Raw genomic sequence first — 22,110 nt, 5'->3', positions numbered from 1 at the left:
CACGAGCTGGCGGGGGCCTGGCTCCCACGGGCGAAAAGCTGGCGCGTTAGAGTATCCTTCCCCGGGGCCGAACGCTCCACGGGGAGCGGCCTCGCCGAGGAGGTGGGAGAAGGGGGTGTGCCAGGGGCGCCCGTCGGACCCCCACCCACCGTCCAAGGGACGCTAGTCTCTTTTAAGATTTTGAGATTTTTTCAAGTTACAAAAATAACAGATGCCTAACGGTGAAATTAGTGAACGGTGAAAAGACCCCAAAAAAAAGATGAGGAGGGCGGGGAGATTACCCACCGGACTTCAGTTTTCAACCTAGATTGACTCCTCGACTGGAAGAATTGGATAGTGGCCAGGGCTGTCATTCTTTAGTTGAAAGTCCCTCCCTCTTCTCACACTGGTCCGCCCAATCTCCTTCAAGGCCCACCTCACACGCCGTCTCAAATAGCTTTTCTGATCCCTTTGTTTCCTCCACCGCAACTGGAAGTATCGTAACTTTTCTCCTCCCGCTCCTTGGAGGTTCCCTTAGCAATAGTATCCTGAAAGGAGCTTAGGCTTTGGAACCTGGGCTGGGAACGTCAGTGTACATTAACTTTCTGGCTTGAATGACCTTGAACGAGTTACCTATCCTCCCTGAGTTTCCTTGGAAGTTTTGGAAGGGTTGTTTATATACGAGTTAATATATGTGACTGCCCCTGGCATATTAAAACGTCCTCAATGTCAGTTTTCTTTCTTCTTGTATTTCCTTTCGGTATTCTGCATGATATTTTAATAATTTGTTCACCTCATACTCCTGGCTTCTTGATGGCAGAGACTGTCTTCCTCATCTTGACATTACTGAAATGACTAGCACAATACTTTGCACCCAACAAACACTTACTGGATTGAACTGAGCCATTTTAATAAATCAAGCATTATTCCCTTTCCCTTTTTTAAATCTGTTCCTTCAATACTTCCTTTTTTTCTCTCCACCCTCTTACCTTCAACTCCATTCCTGGGAGAAACTATACATTTTAATGTCTGGGGTTGATCATTCAGGTTAGTAACGTTTCTCTTTTGAGCTAGGATGGATTGAAGTGTGAAATAAAATAAGCTATGAGTTTACTCATAGAAAAGGTGTTAAGTGAAAATTGGGGTTAAAAGAGAAAAAGGAAAAGACTAAAGATCTTAAATCTACCACAAACTGAAGACTAGTTTTAAGTAGTTCTGATTTAGAAATTCTTAGGTTTAAAAAAGATAATTTTTTGTTCTCAAACTCCATAATGCACACATAATTGTGCCACCTTGTAACACCCAAGTATATATTGTCCTGTTATCTATTTTAACCTGAATTGGGAAGTGAATGAGATTAGACATTTTACCATAGGAATACAATAATTGAGACCATTAAGGGAAAAGTGATTTATTCTGTCACCCGCAAAGCTAAGAATAAAACTAGGGCTAGAACCAAGTGTTCCAATAGTGAAATGATTTCAGTACTGCCTGGATTGTGGGACTGATGATGTTTGTAGGTTCTGATTGCCTAGGAGGAAGAAGTCCTAAGATATCTGACAAGATATTCCTGTTTGGTAATAGATCCTGTTTTCTCATTGTCTAAGGAAGTCAGCTATTTGTTCCAGTATGTGCTGATAACGTTCAAGAACCTTCTAAAGTAACAAGATTATTCTAATGTTCTCCTTCACTAAGACTAGCCAATCATACATGTCTGTTTTATAATGGGTGCTTAATAAATGTTGAAATTTGATTGTGTGTTGACTTCTGTTAGAAGAGCAAGCATGTGGCACTAAGGCTCTAATACCTTCTTATGGTACCTATTCTTGTCATTCATTCATTCAGTAAGTCATTCCAGTCATTCCCTGAGATGATATTTGAGCAAAAACTTGAAAGAAATAAGAGCATGAGCCATGGGAATAAGTGAGTATGTAGCAAGTCTAACGTCCCTGAAGCTAGAACGTGACTGGTGTGTTAAAAGGGAAACAGGAGGTGAGGGTGGCTGGAGCAGAGTGAGCAGGAGGAGAATAGTAAAAGATGAGGTCAGAGAAGTAGAGATCTGAAAGTCACTGTAAGGACTTTGACTTTTATTCTGAGATTGGGAGTCATTGGAGAATTTTGAGCAGATGAGTGACATGATCTGGCTTACATTATTAAAGGATATGTGTCTGCCATGAGAAACTAGACTGCGGGGGATCAGTATGGATGCTATTGCGATAATTCAGACAAGAAATAGTTGGAGTTTAAACCATGGTAGTGGTAATGGGTTAGATTCTGGGTATATCTTCAACATGGAGTTGTAGATGAAATGTGAGATTTGAGACAAAGAGAGGAGTCAGGCTTGACTCCAATGTTTTTGGCCTGAGCAGCTGAAATGATGGAGTTTCTGATATGGAGAAGAGCAACTGATATGGGGAGGAACAAATTTAGAGGAGACCAAGAGTTTAGTAAGAAATACGTATTAAATATCCAAGAAGTTATGTTAAATAGACCCTTGGCTATCTGAGTCTGGAGTGCAAGAAAGAGGTCTAAAAAAGAAATATAAATTTGAGAGTAGTCAGATGGTATTTTAAGTTAAGGGCTTAGATAAGATCATCTAGGGCCATGCTATCCAGTACAACAGCCATTAGATACATGTGGCTATTGAACACATGAAATATTGCCAGTCTGAATTGAGATATGCTGTCAGTTTAACATACTGGATTTTGAAGACTTAGTATTATGGCAAAAGCACTAAAAATATCTCATTACTGTTAATGGTGAGTACCTTGCGTAGTTACCACTGCATCTGCTTTAGATAATGCCACTTTTCCTGAATTAACAACAGTCCTGAAGAACTTCCTAAGTCAAGGCCAAATACTGAAATTAGAGGTTAAGACTGATCTGTTAATCATGGGTAGAACGATTGTATTGGAGAGAAATATGTTGGTGTCTATAAAAATCAAGATTCAGTAGCTGAGCAGGGCTATGTGGGAGATTTTCTGAAAGTATGAACTTTCTGTCAGTGAAAATTCTTAAACTTGGAGTAACAGTAAAATGCTTCCTGATGGAAAAATAAAAGTAATTTAATATCACATGTTAATTTTAAAATATATTTTATGTTGATTATATGTCAAAATGCTAATATTTTGAGTATACTGGGTTAAATTATGTATGTACATATATAATATATATGATTTCACCAATTTTTTACTTTTTAAAAATGTAGCTATTAGAAAATTTTGAATTACATATGTGGTTAGCATTTGTGGCTCCTATTACTTTTTATTGAACCATGCTGCTCTAGGGAAGCAAATTTAGATAGAGAGAAATGTAGTGACTGAGTCTTAGAGCATTCCTACTCTAACAGAGAAGGAAGGTGAGAGCAATCAGCAAATGAGACTGAGAACAGTGGCTAGCTAGGTAAGCCAGGGAGCCAGTAGCCAAGTGAAGAGAGTGAAAGTGGAAGGAGTGAACTGTGGCAACTGCTGCTAATTAAGTAAAATGAGGACTGAGAAATGACTTCTGAATTTAGGAAGGTGAAGGTCACTGGAGGCTTTCATGTTGTCATTGTTGTCATCATTAACGTTTTCCTACTGAGTGCAAACACTGCCTCAGTACCCTTCTCAACAAGAGCCCCTAGAAGTCACTTCCAGTGGACCAGAACTGAAAAGGGATATATTTATATGTTTGTCTTCCCTGATTGAAGTTACATTCTAGTGATTCTCTGTTAATAACATGTGTAAAACTCATAATTAAGCCATATTTCTTTTAGTGTTGACTTGCCTTCTTAATAGTGAGAATACTGTATTATACTTGTTTCCCATAGGCATTAAAGATTTCTAAAGGTACTTTTATATTTTCCATATAAACAGTGCTAGTTTCTTATTGACAACACAGCAAACTAGTATATGAAGAGTACCTATTGTAAACATCAAACAAGACATGTCTCTAACTGTAGCTAAATCCTATTGTGAGAAGCTTTCTTAATCCCTCTCCCCACCATATCATGATTGTCATTTCTATGTTATTTGATTTTTCACAAATTGGTCAGATATATCCTATCAGTCATTTCATTTTAGTAGTCAATATATATCACTAGACCTTAATCTCACAAAAGCTACAGTAGTAATTGAGGCAATTCCTTGGATTCTGTAAAAGGGGAAAAAAAATGGTTCTTTCTTATATTGTTTTATTATCTGGGACAAAATTTCCCTCCTAAATTCAGGAGAAGGGGCATTACAACTTGTTTTAAGTCTTTTCCCTTGTGAATTAAAAAAAAATTTTTTTAGCCCTTTCTTATATGGTCTATTTAAAATATATTTGATCATTTTAGTTGCCATTCTCTGGGTCTTTTTCAGATTCTATACACCTCTTTTAAGTTAACCAAGTGATTTCCATTAACTATTTGAACCATGTTTCACCAATGCACAATTATCTTCTGTTTTCCCATGTGCTTAATTCCTATTTGTGTGTCACACATTTTAATTATGATATTACGTGTTTGACATTAACCTCATTTTCATTTAAATGCAAACACACACATACACACCCTTTCTAGTTTTATTTTCTTTAACATGTGGCTTTCTGGAGTTTTTGTCTGAGTTAATTATCAATATAAAATTCAATCATGTCCTTGTCCACAAATCTTTAGAATGTACACGTAGGCTTTTTGAATTGTAATCCAGTTCTTTAATGTATCTCACTGGTGAATTCTGTATTTTGTTACACAAACCATTTAAAAAATGTTGGAGGGACTTCTTTAAGAAGGAAAAACATATAAAAAACAGGAATAAAGAATGGTAATAACTACATTCTTATCAACGAGTACATCAAATGGAAAATAATTAAGTGCTCCAACCAAAAGATAGAGTGCCTCAATGGATAAGAAAACAAGATGCATACATATGCTCCCTATAAGAGACTCACTTCAGATTAAAAGGACTCACACACAGATTAAAGGAAGGGGATGGAAAAAGATATTGCCTTGATGGACCTATTGCACTGAATGAAATGGGTTGGATAGAGAAAGACAAATATCGCTTGATTTCACATACATGTAGGATCTAAAGAACAAAATCAACAACAAAAAAAGCAGTAATAAACTCATAGATACAGAGAATATTTTGAGGGATACTAGATAGGACGGGGATTGGGGGATGGAAAAAAAGGCAAGGGGATTAAGAGGTACAAGTGAATAGTTGCAGAATAAACATGGAGATGTAGAGCATAGCATGGGGAAGATAGTTAATATTGTGATAAATATGTAAGGGGAACGAGGGGTACTAGATCGCTTTGTGAGTTATGTGGATCTCTGATCACTAGGCTGTACAACTGAAACTGGTATATTATTGCATGCCAACTTTAATTGAAAAAAAACCTCATTGAATTGTACAATGTAAATACAAGCAACTAATTATCTATTATATTTTTTAAAAGCCAAGGGAAAAATAAAGAAAAAAATGATTTAGATTTCCTCAAATATCTCATCAATGACTCTTTACAGGAAGGTATCCATCTTTCTCATTTTTCAAAGGTATATATTGTGAAACTGAAAGACCAAGGATTTTACTGATAGCTTCCTTTAATTTGTCCAAGTTCAGAATAATACATTGAAGATCCACATACATGATCCTATGGTAACAAAACTGTTATCTTATTGTAACTTGGACCAAAATTCTTCAGAGAAAACTTTCATCTATGATTTTTCTGCTAAACCAGATAGAATTATTATCTACTCAGTTGTTTTACTCTTTTGTCTATCTTTATGGCTTTGCTTCCCTAATCAGAAAACATTGCTAGCTACCATTTTCACTGAACATTTCTCACCATCACCTGCCAAGCAAACTCCCTAAAATTTGCTTAAACTTTTCTATTTCAGTTAATGACTTTCTTTAATCTCCTCAACTTGAAATCCCAGAGACATCTTGTATTCTTCTCTATCTCATCCTCATGTCTATCAGACACGTCCTGTTGTGCTTTCTTTCCCAGAGTCTCTTGACTACTTCCCAGCCTTTTCTGTTCCACAGCCAACATGGTAGACTAGACTCTCATTATCTCATATTTTGAAAATTTCAGAAGACTCCAAGCTGGTATGTCAGGTTCATTCCTCACCATTACATTTTAATCTCAAAACTTTCCAAGATGCAACTTTTACTAAGTTATTTCATTATAAAATGACTTCCTACTAACTGCCTATAAGATGAACTTCAGATTCCTAAATCTATCATTCAAGGCCCTATATAATTTGCTCATTTTACTATGTAGTCCTAACTTCATCTCTTACCCCTTACCAACTTCCCATTCTAGCCAGACGGGTGATCACTGGGCTCCCCATGAATTGATACTAAATCACATTTTATACAATGCAAGAAATCCATATACAATGTCAAATCTTCACAAGACAAATATTTATGAGACATACAAATCAAGCTTGCTTTGCAAATGTGATTAGTGTCCTTTGTAATTAAGGTTAAAGAAAAAGAAGATATTAAATGCTAAAACCAAAAATAGTTATTTTTACTTATTGTAGTAAAAATTAGAGGTGAGAGGTATATAAAAAAAGAAAATAGAGGAAGCTTGTGGCATATAGTTTATCCACATTTTATAGAATAAAAACTGAAGTCTTGAGAGATTAAATGACACATCTAAATTTCCATGGTTGGGGAGTAAAAGTCCTACCTAGTCCTAACCCCAGAGCCCCTGATTTAAGTCTTATTCCATTTTGCTAAGATGCTTCTCCAAATTAAATGAGTACTTGAGTTTAAAAGGAATAAATGCATCCTTACGGAATGTATTAAATAACATTTAAGAAATTTTTTGGTTAAAGTTTTTGGTTTCAAATGATTATTCATGGCTTATGAAACTAGTACTCATTTAGAGTGGCCAACAGAAATTACTGAGGTGTTAGAGAAATCTCAGGTGTTAACTTATTATCAAGATGGAATTATAAGCCTATAATCCAAGACATTGCAATTGATTACTGAATATAGTATATGCTAATTTCAGATCTTCAAGGATATTTATAAGTCTAAGCAGTTATAGAACATGAAATAAGTGAGTTTTCAAAAGCTCTGTATCAAAGGTCCATGTAGTTTTTAGAGTTAAGATACATTTTGTCTAAATATGAAAGGAAATTTCAAAAAATAATCTTCCAGTGTCTCTTCTGTTTCAGCCATGAATCTATGAAATGCTAAACACCAACTATGCTTACAATGTCCTTCTTAGAGAAACTCCCTTGAGTTGCTATAGCTTGTGCTGGATTTGAGTGAAACCAATCTTATTTATCCTGGGCTGCAAATGTTCAGACCTCTATAAAGACTGGATACAAAGGAGAATGACATCCTGTGAGTTAATGTGGCCAAAAATTCTAACCAATTTCAGCACTTCATATTGAATGGTGATGGACTTAATCACATTCTCTCTGTCTTGGAAAGTAAGATGTCTTGTGAACTAAGAGAATTTAGGCATGATTCCAATTTTCTATGATACCTGCCCTGCTATACTTCCCAGTCTTGGAGGTACCCAGAGTAACTTTATGACTCAGAAGATAACAACCTGGGCTGTTAACAACCGTACATCCTAGTGTGTCCTTGCACAAAATCTCCACTGCCAAAGGTGATCTGAGTATAAATTTTCTTTGCATCTTTAAGGATTCTAACAAACAGATCTTATGTAAACTGTATGCCACTTAAAAATAGGCAAAATAATATCAAATATCTGAACTCTTTCTATATCCCCAGAATTAATATGTATTTTCACATTAATTTCTATTCCCCCAATCTTCATCTGAGAAACCAGGAATAGAACTCACCATTGTGAAGGTAGATAAGGTAATTCTGAATGTCTTTATATAACCTTGTGTGTGCATGTGTGTGTGTTATTAACCTTTACTAGAGAGTCTCTTAGATGTAATAAGTTATCAGCCAGTAGTCTCCACAGACTTTTTTAATTCAATGACTGAAGTACCATTTAGAGCTCTGATAGCATGATTTACTAAAAGCTACCTAAAGGTTTGAAAATACTAATTATGTAGGAAAAAACTGACTCTGACATCTATATTGACAAATAAACCGACATAAGATATAGGACCACTTTTTGAAAGAAAATATCCTAAATTACTAATCAAAAATATAGAATTTCAAAGTATACAGATATAATCACAGTTTAGAACTATAAAGTTTGCTGACTTTCCTTTACAAGAGTGATTTTATCTTTAAACATTTCTGTAGTAGCTTAAAAAAATGCTATTTTTAAATGTCCAGATTACATTTGTTGATTTCTCAATTTCATAGTGGTTCTCAAACTTAAGGTGCATATGAATTACAGGGAATGTTTAATAAAAAAGAGGTCCAAGCTGGCCTAAGGGGCCTGTGAGTACTGCACATTTAACAAGCCTCCCAGGTGAAAGTGACACAGGTGGTTGGAGGACAAGGCTATATGTTGAATGTTGTGCCCCTCCCCGCCCCATTCACATGTGGAAATGTTCACCTCCGTTGTGATGGTATTAGAAGGTAAGGCTTTTTGAAGGTGATTAGGTCTTGAGGGCAGACCCTCCCCCACCCAAGAATGGGATTAGTGCCTTTAGGAAAGAGAGCCTGAGAAGCTCCCTAAGCTTTTTATTGATGCCTGAAGATACAATGAAAAGTTGGCAGTCTGCACATGGAAGAGAATTCTCACCAGAATGCAAATGTGCTGTCACCCTGATCTCAGACTTTAAGCCTCTACAACTGTGAGAAATAAATTTCTTCCATTTATAAACCACCCAGTTTATGGTATTCTGTTATAGCAGTCCAAACAGACTAAGACATTTCTATTCTATAAGTAATGATTTGCCAAATATGTACCAACACATATGAAATTATCATTTCTTTTCTGCTATTTTAATTATAGTTTTTGGTGTAGAATTTAAATTTGAGGAAATGTATATAGTATATATGATATAATTCTAGTAGAGGAAGCTCAGTTTTAAATAACTTAGGTTCGAAAAGCAGACAAAAGATATTAATAGTACACAGAAAAAGAAGTGTAAATAGTACTTAAAGTATAAAAAATGGTGGACCTAGCTCATAGTAAGACAAAGGCAAATTAAAACTATATTCAGATATCATTTCAAACATACCAAGTGTCCTTATCAGTGAAAAACTAATAAAGATGCTATTCATAGAATATATTTTATAACTCAAGGGCATTTATTTTGGCTGTTAGAGCTCACCATCAAAAAATAGTATTTCTTTAGCATGATATTCCTTGGTTGTAAAGACTTTGATTAAGCATATTGATGATCAATATTTGATTTTCATCTTCCTCTAAGGATATGCATGACCTGAATAGCTCTAAAAACACTAGTAATATAAGATATTCAACTCATTTGTATAAATGTATTTTTAAAACATGTTATACTCTATATATTGGTATAAGAAATGATTTTACAAAATTTGTCCTTATTTCTGGTATGTACATCTGATTCATCTGATATAACTTATGCACTGGAGAATGTGGATTCCCATATCAATGAAATTCAATCCTCTGCAGATTGACCAAGGGATTCATTAAAAAAAGACAAAGAAAGAAAATGGCTTAGATATGGAGACATAAATTTGGAAACGATCACACACTCTTTTATCTGTATTGTACTTCCCATAATTGCTTTTCTTCAAATTACCTGTTCGGTTAATGAAAAACACAAATTGGTTTTCAATAAATTCCTGGGGATAATTTTTGTAGCAGTTGCTAGTAACTAGAGATGAGAAAGTAGTGAAAACAATGAATCCACAGAGCTTGTATACAACTTGTATTCCTTCTCTTTAATTTGTTTCATCTTTGGTAATTTATAAAAGTTATATCTGCACAGTACAACCAAAACAAGAGAATTACTACAATAAACTAGAAGACTTGAACAGAAAAAACAACTGAATCATTCAGTTAATACCTTCAATTCCCCTTCCTTCCTTCCCCCACCCCCATCTTCCTCCTATCCTCCCTCGCTCCCTCCCTCTTCCTTTCCTTCTTTCTTATAAACTAAAACTCAAGAGAACCTTTCACATCTTCTGTAATATAAACCCTATTTTTTGCTTCCTCCCCCTATTTCATCTCTCAAATCAAACCTGACGTGCCCTTTAGAACTCACAGTGTAGTCAGCAAAATCCCAAATATCTGAAACCTCTTATCTGATTATTTCCTTCATTTCTTGATCTGCTGAAAATTGTTCTCTAACACACTGCTGTCCCTGTAGTCTTCTTAAGTGGGAACTATTCTCCTCAAAATGCTTTATGCTACTGGGGCTAGAGATGGGGAGTAGGCTTTCATCCTCACAACTCCACACAAACTGCTCTTGTCAGGGGCACTTATGGCCAATATGTTTCCAAAGTCAATGATCGGGTCTGGTTCCTTCTTATTTTCCTGACCTCTAAACGTTGCAGTGCCCAAGGTCAGTCCTCAGATCTTCTCTCTATCTCTAATTACTACTTTAGTGGTCTTACCTAGTGCCACTACTTAAAATACCACCTATGTGCTGTCTACTTACATACAGCTCCATCTTGGACTATCCCTTTAACTCCAACTTCATATGCCAAATTACTTATTTGACAACTGTACTTGAATGTGCAATAAACACTTAAATATGTGCAAAATCCAACTTTAAAAATACATCCCAAACATGCTCTTCCAATAGTTTTCCCTATCCCAGTAAATGGCATTCCTACTTTATGAGTTCTTCAGGCCAATAATCTTAAAGTCATCCTTGTTTCTTCTTTTACTTTCAGAACTCATATTCAATCCAATAGTAAAGTATGTTAAAATATATTCACAATTCTGCCACTTGTTCCCACTTCTCCAAGTAACACCCTGGACCAAGCCACCATGATCTCTTGCCTTGATTTTTGCTAAGGCCGTAACTGGTGTCTGCTTCTACTCTTGCCTTTTCATAGTATATTCTCTACACAGTAACCAGACCCATCCTTATAAAATATGTCACGTCATGTCATTTTTCTACTCAAAACCTTTTAATGCCATTCTCTATTATTCAGAGTAAAACCCTAGATATTCATAACACCTACCTAATCTGGTCTCTTATCCCAACTACTCTCTCTGCCTTATTTACTCTGATCTAGCCACACTGGCCTTGGTCTTTCTTCAAAAAGTCAAGCATGTACCGACTCAGAGTCTTTGCACTTGATATTCACACTGCCTGGAATGTTCTTCTCTGGACAGCCAAACAGCTCATTTTCTAGTCCTCTCTACATAGTTATCATCTTATCAGAGAAGGCTGTCCTTGAACATCCTATAAAGATGTCCTCCTCCATTCCTTGCTTGTTTTTTTTTCACAGCACTGTCACTACGTGACATCATTTGTTTATTAAATGTCTATGCCCAGTATCATACCAGAAATGCCCCGAAAACAGTGACTTTAACTAGTTCATTGTTATATGCTTAAAGTCTGGCATATGGTATGTGCTCAATAAATATTTATTAAAAGAACAAATGAATATTCATTCTCTCTCTGTTTTAATGTTCACTTAAATATTAACTAAATCTTTATGTAGTAACACTACCCATCACTCTTTGATCGTACCCCAAATCAATTAAGATTCTATTCTATTGATGGAAAATGACCTTTATTTGTTCCTTTCCCCTCCTTCGTTAGCGGTACTGTCCTATAGAACTTTCCACAATGACTGAAGAAATGTCTATATTTGCACTATTACAGTAGTCACTAGCCACATGTGGTTATTGCACACTTCGAATATACCTAGTATAACTTTTATTTAATTATAATTTAAATAGCCATATATAGCTAGTGTCTATTATATTGGACAGTGCAGTTTTGAACAACATAATTTTTTAATATTCCAATTACACATTTCACAATTTTACATTTCTATTTTTCTTTTATAATTTTCTTTATGATAATTTAAGAATTTTTTAAATTGTGAAGCAAATAACTTCACATTTCCACTTAAAAATTTTTCACTGGTTTCTTTCCAATTCAAACTTACATTTACCTTTGAATATGTTGTGTGCATTTCAAATACTAATACATAAATAAGATAACCAGCACTTTTTAATAAAAAGAATAAAACTTAGGCTTCATCATAAAGTTTAAAATTGGCAAATTCGTTTTAGCGGATGCTGTTTGGCTACTCAAAACCCATTCCCAACTCGTGTCTCTTTTATAAGCTTCCATTATAGAAACTAGAAAGACAAGTATTTTCCCAGCCTCCTTTGTAGCAAGGAGTGGCCATGAGACCAGATATGACCCATGGGATACAAGATATATTTACTAGGAAAGTTACTGGGAAATCTTTTGGTATTGTGATAAAAAAGGAACAGACAATAGAATACTCCTCAGCAATAAAAAGATCCAATTCTTAATATATATAACATGCGAGAATCTCAAAACTATTAAGTGAAAAAATTCAACTGTACATATTGTGTGATTTCGTTTTTATGAAATTAAAAAAGGCAAAACTAAGCTTTACTGATAGAAATCAGAACTCGTTGCCTCTGGGGTGGGTGAGGTGACTGGCTGAAATGGATCACAAGAGAACTTTCAGAAGTGGTGGAAATATTCTACATGTTGATTTATGTGATGACCATCTTAGTGCATACATTTGTCAACACATATTGATTGGTATGTTTGAGATATGTTTCATTCTCCTATATGTTAAGTTGTAAAACAATAAAAATAAAAAAAGAAAGAAAAAAAGAAAAAGAAATCACCAGAGGTAGCTCACATGCCCTTCAGCTACCATCCTTTTTTTCCTGGACATGATTTCTGGAGCTGCCACAGTCGTTTATTTTGTCTATGCAAAAAGACCAAGAGAACTGCAGAGATACTGGCCCTACACTGCTAAGCCACTGAAACCACTATAACAATTGCTCACCTCCGGACTTATGTCAGAAAAAGAAACTCCTATTTGTTTCATCTACCATATTTGGGTTAATTAAAAAATAAAAAATATATTTTACTTGGACTTTTGAATGAGCCTAGTTAAATAATGAGTTCACATTAAGCGACTGGTTTATGCGCCACATCTCACCTAATGGGATTCTATAATGGCCTCAAATGGTCAATCATCACAGAAGCATTGACATGGGAAAAACAGGCAGATAAAGGAAATTTACCTCATTATTGATTAAATATTAATAATGAGATGCTAGAATATACACATAAAACTTAAGTATTGGTTTTTAATACAAACAAGAGGACAAATAATGAACAAGATGTTATATAACCGTCTTTGGTTTTGGAATTTCAGTCCTTAAAAAGGAACAAAACTAGTTGCTAAAATAGGAAGAAATTATGCAGGTTGAAAAGTTCAAATTGCCCACCATAAAAATAATTGTGACTGCTAATATTTGTTGAGTGCCTTCCAAGTACCTACCAGTCATGTACTAACTGCTTTACACACATTTTCTCAACATAATTCCAACAAATGTGAAGAATGTATTATTTCCGTTTTGGAGACTGAGCTGGAGAGAGGTTAAGCAACTTTTCCAAAATTGTGGGACTGATAACAGGTAGGACAAGGCCTTGATCTTGGGTCTTTCATATAGTAAAATTTAGTGCCCTTAATTTATTTTTGCCTAACAAGTATATGAAAAGGACCTTGACAGTTTTTGGCCTTCATTAAGGTATTCTTATAACAGTAAGTTTAAAAACTGAATTTCCTTATAAAAATTAAAAGACAATCTTACTTTGACCTAAAGAAGATATTGTGGCTATTAATTATAGTTTTTGTAGACCACATTGCAATTTGGTAGCTTGACACATTCCATAAACTGTCCTCATTTTAACATTTAAATAATGGTCAGACTTTCCATAAGATATTAGAATAATGATCAGTTATAATCTGTTAAGATAATTACAGTTTCAAATAATTCAAAAGATGGTTATAAGTAATATTTACAGTGAAACTTTCTAAAGGTAACTAGAATATTTTCAGTTTCGCAATTTATCTTTGTAACCATTTTTTTTTTTTTTATTACAGTAGAAAAGAATAGCTTGATTAGAAGCTATAGTACACTTCCGGATGTGGAAGCAGACCTCAGCAAGGGAAGAGTGGCTCAAAGGCTATCTTTGTAATCTTTTAAAGACAGTAGTAGTATAATTGCAAAAACACTAATTAAAACTAGTCAGTGATAAAGTGACTAATTTCAAAAGATTAAATAACCTTTTTTCCAAATAAGGAAAAAATCAGAGCCTTTTTTGAGAAAATATTAGTAAAATTACAGAAATGAAGACTCGTATCTCCCCCTCCCCAACTCAGTTGCCTAAAGCATCTGGAAAATTCCCATAAAAATATTTTAACTGAATGTAGTTCTTGGTCAAGTCATGAAGCTTTGCTTTTATGCTAAGCTCCTATATTGTCAGGAAACAAAAAAACATTTACAACTTGCTATTCATTTTCTGCAGGGTTGGGGAATGAGAAGAGACGCAATGAATTGTTGCTCTAATTGCTGAATTATTTTTAATTTCTTGCATGTATGTTATGTGTCATAGAGTTGGCTCTGACTCCTGGTGACTCTATTGAATGAGTGATGCCCACAATGTTCTGTCCTCAATAGCTCTGCTCAGCTCCTGTAGTCTCATGCCTATGGCTTCCTAATGGGGTCAGCTGCTCTCATATTTGGTCTTCCTGTTTTCTAAGCTGTACTCTATTTTTCCCAGTATTTGTGTCTTTCCCAAAGAACCTGCCTTCTCATGATGTGCCCAAAGTAGGACAGTTTCAGTTTTCTCATTTTTTGCCTCCAGCGATGTTTCAGGTTTAATTTGCTCTAGGACCTATTCATTTGTCTTTCTGGTGGTCTAGGATATATGTAGAGCTCTCTTCCAATGCCATATTTCAAATGAACCATTTTTCTCCCATCAGCCTTCTTTACTGTCCAAATTGGTAATACAAGGGTATGGATGGTGCCTTGGTCTCTAGTGACACATCATTGCTCTTGATGATGTTTCCTAATTCTTCCATTGCTGCCTTTCTGAGTCTCGGCCTTCTCTTGATTTCTTGGCTGCAGTTTCCATTTAAACTGATGACTAAACCAGGATAAGCAAAATATTTACAATTTCAATGTCTTTCTTGTCTATGTTATAGTTGTATATTTCTTCCATAGTCATGATTTTTTTCTTCTTGATATTCAGAAGCAGTCCTGCTTTGGTACTTTTTTCTTTCACTTTCATTAGTAGTTGTTTCGAATTCTTGCTACTTTCTGCCAGTAAGATGGTGTCATCTGCATAGCTTAAGTTATTGATATTTCTTCCAACAATTTTCACTCCTTCTTCCTCTGAGTCTAGACTAGTTTTTCATGTGACATGTTCTGTGTATAGATTAAACACAGAGGGAGATAAAATGTGCGCTTATCTGAAAGCTTTGTCTATAGGAAACGATTGTCTCAATATATTCTGCCCTGATAGTGGCTTCCTGTCCATAATACAGGTAACACATCAGGACAATCGAGTGCTGAGGCATGTCCATTTCTTTCAGAGTAGCCCATATATTTGTATGATCCATGAAGTCAAAGGCTTTACTGTAATCTATAAAACATAGACTAACCTTCTGAAATTCTTTGGAGCACTCCAGTGTCCAACAAATGTATGCAATTAGGTCTCGAGTCCCTCTTCCTTTTCTGACTCCAGCTCAAACAGTCAGCATTTCTTGCTCTATTTAATTTCTTACCTAAGTCTTATATAGATATATATTTAGTGGTCAAACCTCAATTATCTAACTCACATAAACATCCGAATTTTTAACCCTCATAGTTGTCCACACTGAGCTTCCAGTGACTTGTCAATTACAGTTCAGATTTTCTTACCTCAGCACTGGTTCCCCCAGTTGCCTCTGCTCATAAGTCTCTGCTCTGGCAAGCCATGACTTCCTGTGTTTACCTGTCTCTCCATTCTTGGGAGCAGCCATTTTCCCTGCATCCTTCCCTCTCCTGGATCCAAGAAGAGTTGTTGATTTTTCAGTCTGTTCAGGTTTTTACTTGTTAGCATAGACTTCTAAGCTTCTTACATGCAGAAGTAGAAATTGGAAGTCATATCTAGAAATTTTGAATCGGAAAGGTTCTGGACTTGTAGACACCAGCAACAGCTGAGGTCAGGGATGAGATGCCAACTGGTAAAGCAGGATTTAGTAAACTGCTCTGACCTCATTTCCCTCCTTGGCTTCCAGAACTTTTGAGGTTAGACATATATGCCTAGATGGGATATTGCAAGAATCCTATCTGAGGAAATGGATTAATCAAGAAAAGATGTGAAAGTCTTTAATTGGCAGCCTTCTAACTCAGTAGCCCTGCCAAATCATCTTTACAGGATCTCGCTTATCACTAGGCCCTGCCAATGTACATACACATAAAACAGATAATCGAGAATTACCAGACACTTGAAGGAAGTTTTTAACATGAAAAATGAGAGGCAAGATAAACAAAGATCTTAGAAAGTGACAGTGAATAAAAAAAAAATTAAGCATATATAATATATATCTCCAGAGATACAGAGAGTATAGATTGTGTACATGGTCAAAAGTAGAACTACTACAAAGTAATGTTCAGTGACCAAGAACAAGCTTTTGAAAAGTAAAGAAAATAGAAAAAAATGAAATATTCAATAGAAGAGTTGGGAGATAGCCTTCAAGAAATTTCCCAGAAAGTAGAACAAAACAAGGCAGAGAAGAAAATAACTAAGAAAAGATAAGAAAATTAGTGGTCCAACATCCAACCAGTCCAAGTTTTAGAATTGATAACAGAGAAAGTTGAGGGGATAAATATCAGAGAAATAATGCAAGAGAATTTCCCAGAACCAAAGACCATGACATTTCACTTTCAAAGAATCCACAGGTTGCCTAGCATAATAAATGAAAGTACTACAGTAAGATAATCACTGAGAAATTACAGAACTCCAGAGACAAAGAGATCTTGCATCCTTATTTCCCTGGCTCCTTTTCCTTCTTCGTCCTTGCTTAAGAAAACCACAACTGTAATTAAATTCAACTCAAACTCAACTCTTTGTCTATACCCAACCCCCACCAGGAAGAATGCAGAATAAGATTGCAAGAAAACCATGCTATCTGGTTTCATTTTAATGACACTAACCCCAGTGGGGCTCCTAATGCTGCATTACTCATGCCATATTTCCATGATTCATTCTCAATCCTAGTAACCACGTCACACCTTCTTCTCTTTCATTAAACTCCAATCAGCTGCTAGCATCTCACCTTTAGCTAATAATTTTGTTTCTTTTGCCCAGAAAAGTTTGGAATCAAAGATCTTCCACAAATTCCTACCATCACAATATTCTCCTACCTGTATCATGAGGCCCATGTTCTATCTTCTTGTTACTTTTGATGAATATTCCTAGCAAAAGCCAACTTCTCTACTTGTGCATTAGACTTCATCCCCTCTTGTCTACTCAGTGAGATTGATGGCTCCAGTAACTCTCCCCTTTCTCTCCTAAATCATATTTTTTTTCTCTCTACAGGATCATTTTTCATTACAATACAAATATGTCTCCCTCCCTCCCTCCGTGTGTGTGTATGTGTGTATAAAACCAACTGTCTCTTAACTTCATTTCTCCAGCTACTACACTATTTTTCAGCTCCTTTTCAGCAGTACTCCAGCCAGCTCAAATATCTCTGCCCATTCTCTCTTAAACCCACTCTAATCATTTTTTCATCCATAGCATGCCATTGAAACTGCTCTACCCAAAGTCTCTGATGATCTCCATGCTGCTAATCAATGGTCATCTCTAAGGACTTATCTGATCTTATATGATCTATAAGCAAGATTTGACACAGATGATCCTCCTTGAGACACTTCTTTGCTTGACTTGTAAGGACACATGACATTTACCTAGTTTTCCTTGTAACTTTCTGGCTGCTCCTTTTCTACTGATTCTTTTTTCAGCTTTGTGAATTCTAACTGATGGAGCACCTCAGGGCTCAGTCGTTGGGCTCTTGTATCTACTCATTCTTTGGGTAATAGCATCCAGGCACATAACTTTAAATACCATGGGTACAATGATGACTCTTAAATTTGTATCTCAGCTTAGGATTCTTCCTAGACTCTATATTTGATATCTCCACTTGGTATTCTCACATTTAATGTGAAAACTGAGCTATTGGCATATACTTTCCAACCTGTTCCTTCCATAGGCTTCTCTACCTCAGTTATAGACAATTCTTTCTTTTATGTTTGAAGGTTAAAAACCTGAGAGTCATGCTTGATTCCTCTCTTTCACTCTCACTGCACATTCAATAAGTCAGTGAACACTCTACTTGTGAAATATGCCCAGAATTTGACCATTTCTCCCATCTCCACTACCACCACTCTGGTCCAAGCCACCATTACTTCTCACTTGGATTATTGCAATAGTATTCTAAGTGCTTGCCCTGCCTCTGCCCTCAGTCAATTCTTTACCCAACTACCAAAAGTCAGAGCAGTCACATTTCTGTTCAAAACTCTCCAACAGCATCTCATCTCTTTTAGGATAAAAAGCCAAGTTCTTACAAGAGCTGGCTCCATCTCACTGCTCTAAGTTTATTGCCTTTTACCTTTTTCTCATTCACTTTGCTCTAGCCATGCTGGCTTCCTAATCATTCCTTACACAAGACAGATACTCAGTACACAGGTCTCAGGGCCTGTGTACTTAGTGTTCTCTGTGCCCACAATGGTCATCCCCTGGATACCAGCATGGCTTGCTCCTTCATTTCCTTCAAGTCTTCGCTCAAAGTTCCCTTCTAAATAAGGCCTTTCTTATCCAAATTTCTACCTTGCTTCTCATTCTCGGCTTGAGGACTTATCACTATCTAATATACAATATATTTTGCTGATTTATCTTGCTTATTATTTGTCCCCCTGCCCCCCAAATATAAGCTCCACAAAGGCAGGGATATATGCCTTTTTCTTTTCAATGCTATAATCCCTAGCCTCTAAAACAGAACCTAACATAGTAATAGCTGCTCAATAAATATTTGTGAATGAATGAATTTATGTTTTATAAAAGCTCCATGCTTCTCAACAGACAAGAGATCAATATTATAAAAAAGGTAGAGAAAATGATTTCTAGCCTCCAAGGATTCCAAGACAAACTGTTATAGAGGGTAAAATGAAGACACTTTCAGATTTGTAGGATTTCAAAAATATTGTTTTTCATGAACTCTTTCTTAGGAAGCTATCGGATGATAGAGTCCACTAAAATAAGGGGGGAAACCCCAAGAAGTAGGAGGATATAGGTTCCAGGAAACAAGGATTCAATGCAAGGGGAGAAACAAAGGGAAAAATTAGGATAATAATTAGTAAAATTCTAGGTTGTCACCATGCACAAGGTCTGAATGACCTGGACTCCAGGAGGGATGTCTCTGAGAAAACAAAGAAAAAAAACCAGAACTGATACCTCACCTGATATATTTGCTCATAAAAAAAAAAAAAATAAGACTTTTACAGTCCTATTAAAGAGTTCATGAAACAATTAGCAGTAAGTAAATAGAACACTAAATAACACTATGTGGTTTAGTTATAAACAATATTTGCATAGAAATAATAATGTAAAATAACAGTCAAAATGATTTTACCAAGATTGTTAGATAGGTAGAAAAGAATGTGAGGAAGTTATGCAAGGAGCCACATCCATATTTTTCATAGTAAGAAGTTGATGTATAAACATCTAAAATGGAATAATAAAAATAGCAGTATATGCATATTTTTTAGAATTATGAATATAAACAGCTAAAGAAGAGATAAAAGTTGAAAGAAGTAGCCTCTGGAGCCTGGGTGTGAGAGACTGGGGGAGAGGGCCCGTCAGAGTCTCCTATTCTTCATTATAAGCTTTGCAGTAGTATTTGACTTTTTCGGTTATGTAAATGCAATTTCGATAAAAGTAAGAAATAAAAGTTAAGAAGCTCACGTAAAATGAAGAAATCATATTGCAGAAATGTCATTTAAAGTCATGGAGATAATAAAAGGAATTAAACACAAATGGTAAAAGGCAATGGTTAAAAGGCAATGGTTACTTCTGAAAAGTGGAATTGAGGGCTGACTTTTTGTGACCATTTGCATGATTGCTTTTACAGTAAAAACAGATGAATAAGACCAAATCACAATTCAGGTTGGTCCATCAGATATCTGTGAGAATGGGATAATAATGAAAAATAATTGTAAATTAGTCTTCTTTCAATAAGGTCACCTTGACAGAACACATACATTGACAGCAAGAAATTACTATTTTGAGAAAATGGACTTTTGTGCTTTAATGTGATGACGTTACAATGATTTGTCATTATGAAAACTCAATCTAGTATCTTAATATCAGGGAACAGTGCCTGTTAGCTTAATAGAAGTTACTCAATACTGAAATCCTAATTCAAAATTGTCCACTTGAATCGAAATGACCTTCCTGGAAGACTTAATCCTCTTGGGATTTTGTTCTAATCTTATTTTAGGAGCAGATTTTCTCTAATACCCAGTGGAGTCATTCGAGTTCTGACACAGAAATAGCAAAGAAAGAATTATGATAGCTAAGTATACGATTAGGACTTCTGTGTATGCCATGGTGAGCTGCATGAAACCCACTCATTAATTACATTGAGGTTACCAAGAGGAAATATCTGTTTTTATTTTTAAATATAACTTAGACAAAGATTTCACAGCATCCCTCAATAATTCATTTGTTTTAAAACTTTTTTGACGATATTTTTATTACATAATATTTTAATACATACTAAAAAAGTAACAAATGCATAAGAGATAAAAGATGGTGATATAATGAGGACCAGTCAACCCACCACTCAATTTAAGAACTGGAACATTACCAATATGATAGCAGTAACTCTCTGTGTGCTTTGTTCTGCATCCCATCCTCATTGCTAAAATAGCATTTTTCATAACATCATTACTTCCTATTATGATTCACATTAATTTCTTCTATCTCTATTCTCTGAAGATGAATGCCTATGAAATATCTTTGCATTCAGTCACAAAGAAGTGAGCTTAATATTTGGAGGTGATAGATCCGGTTGCAAGTCCAGCTCTGTCACAACCTTACTGTGTAACTGTAGACAATTTATTTAAATTTTCTGAGCTGCAATTTCCTCATCTGTAAAGCAAGGATAGCAATTTCTAATTGCCAAGATTATTGTAAGACTTAAATGAGTTAATAAAAATAAAGCACTCATTACCTGTAGCTATTTTTACAAAAAATAAATCATTGTGATCTTGGAATCTTTATAATTAGATGTCTCACTAATTACTTCATAGTTAATGTTTGCTTCAAAAATAAACATAAAAATAATTAAACATAAACTAAAAGGAAATATTTCACTATTTTTTTCTGGCTATTTTAGTAACTGAATCCAATCAACTGGTGTAGATGATTTTGGGTTGATTATGCAGATATTGGTTGTCAGGGTGGCTAAATATCCTGTTTATTAATGAATTAAATGATTTTTATTATTTTATTTTATTTTTTTAAGCCTTTTAATACTATGTTATTTATTTATTTAATTGCAGAAATGATTTAAATTTTCTTTTCTTTTTTTTTCTAGTCTGGGGAAAATTTTAAATGACTTTTAAAAGACGTTAACATAAAGATGAAGAAAACAATAGAAATTGCATGTCAGAAATGTAAGTAAAATATTTAGTTTAGATCCTTTGTTTAGCTGAGACAGCATCATAGATACACAGAAAAAGGGGCAATGACTTGAGAAACATTTCATTATAGTTATCGTTTGGTTTTTAAAATCACTTTTATGCTTTAAGAAATATTGGAACCAGTTGTTTCAATATAGCAGTCCAGAATGCTACCCAGTGAACCTATCACCATGGTAGCAGCATCTGGGGAACATGTAAGATAAATTATTCTAGCAATCCAGAGGTGGACGCCTGCGTTTGTACAAGGAGACTTGTTTATCTGAAGAGATATCAAATCAATTTTCTTCATGTTCCTGAATTGTATGAAATGTTATCTTCTTGAGAGAGAAGATACCAGTGTGTAAAATTTCTGAACATTTTAAAGATGGCCAAAATCAAATAGCTGCAAAAATAAAACTAGTGTCAAAGGGACAATAGGATGAAGAATTGACCTTTTAAGCTTAAAACTACTTATAGTTTTGGTATCACATAAGATGCTGATACTAGAAATGGTGATGGTGATGATGATAA

Source organism: Pteropus alecto, unplaced genomic scaffold (genome assembly GCF_000325575.1).
Source record: "Pteropus alecto unplaced genomic scaffold, ASM32557v1 scaffold21, whole genome shotgun sequence".
In the NCBI taxonomy this organism is placed as follows: domain Eukaryota; kingdom Metazoa; phylum Chordata; class Mammalia; order Chiroptera; family Pteropodidae; genus Pteropus; species Pteropus alecto.
This window is presented reverse-complemented; position numbering follows the sequence as displayed.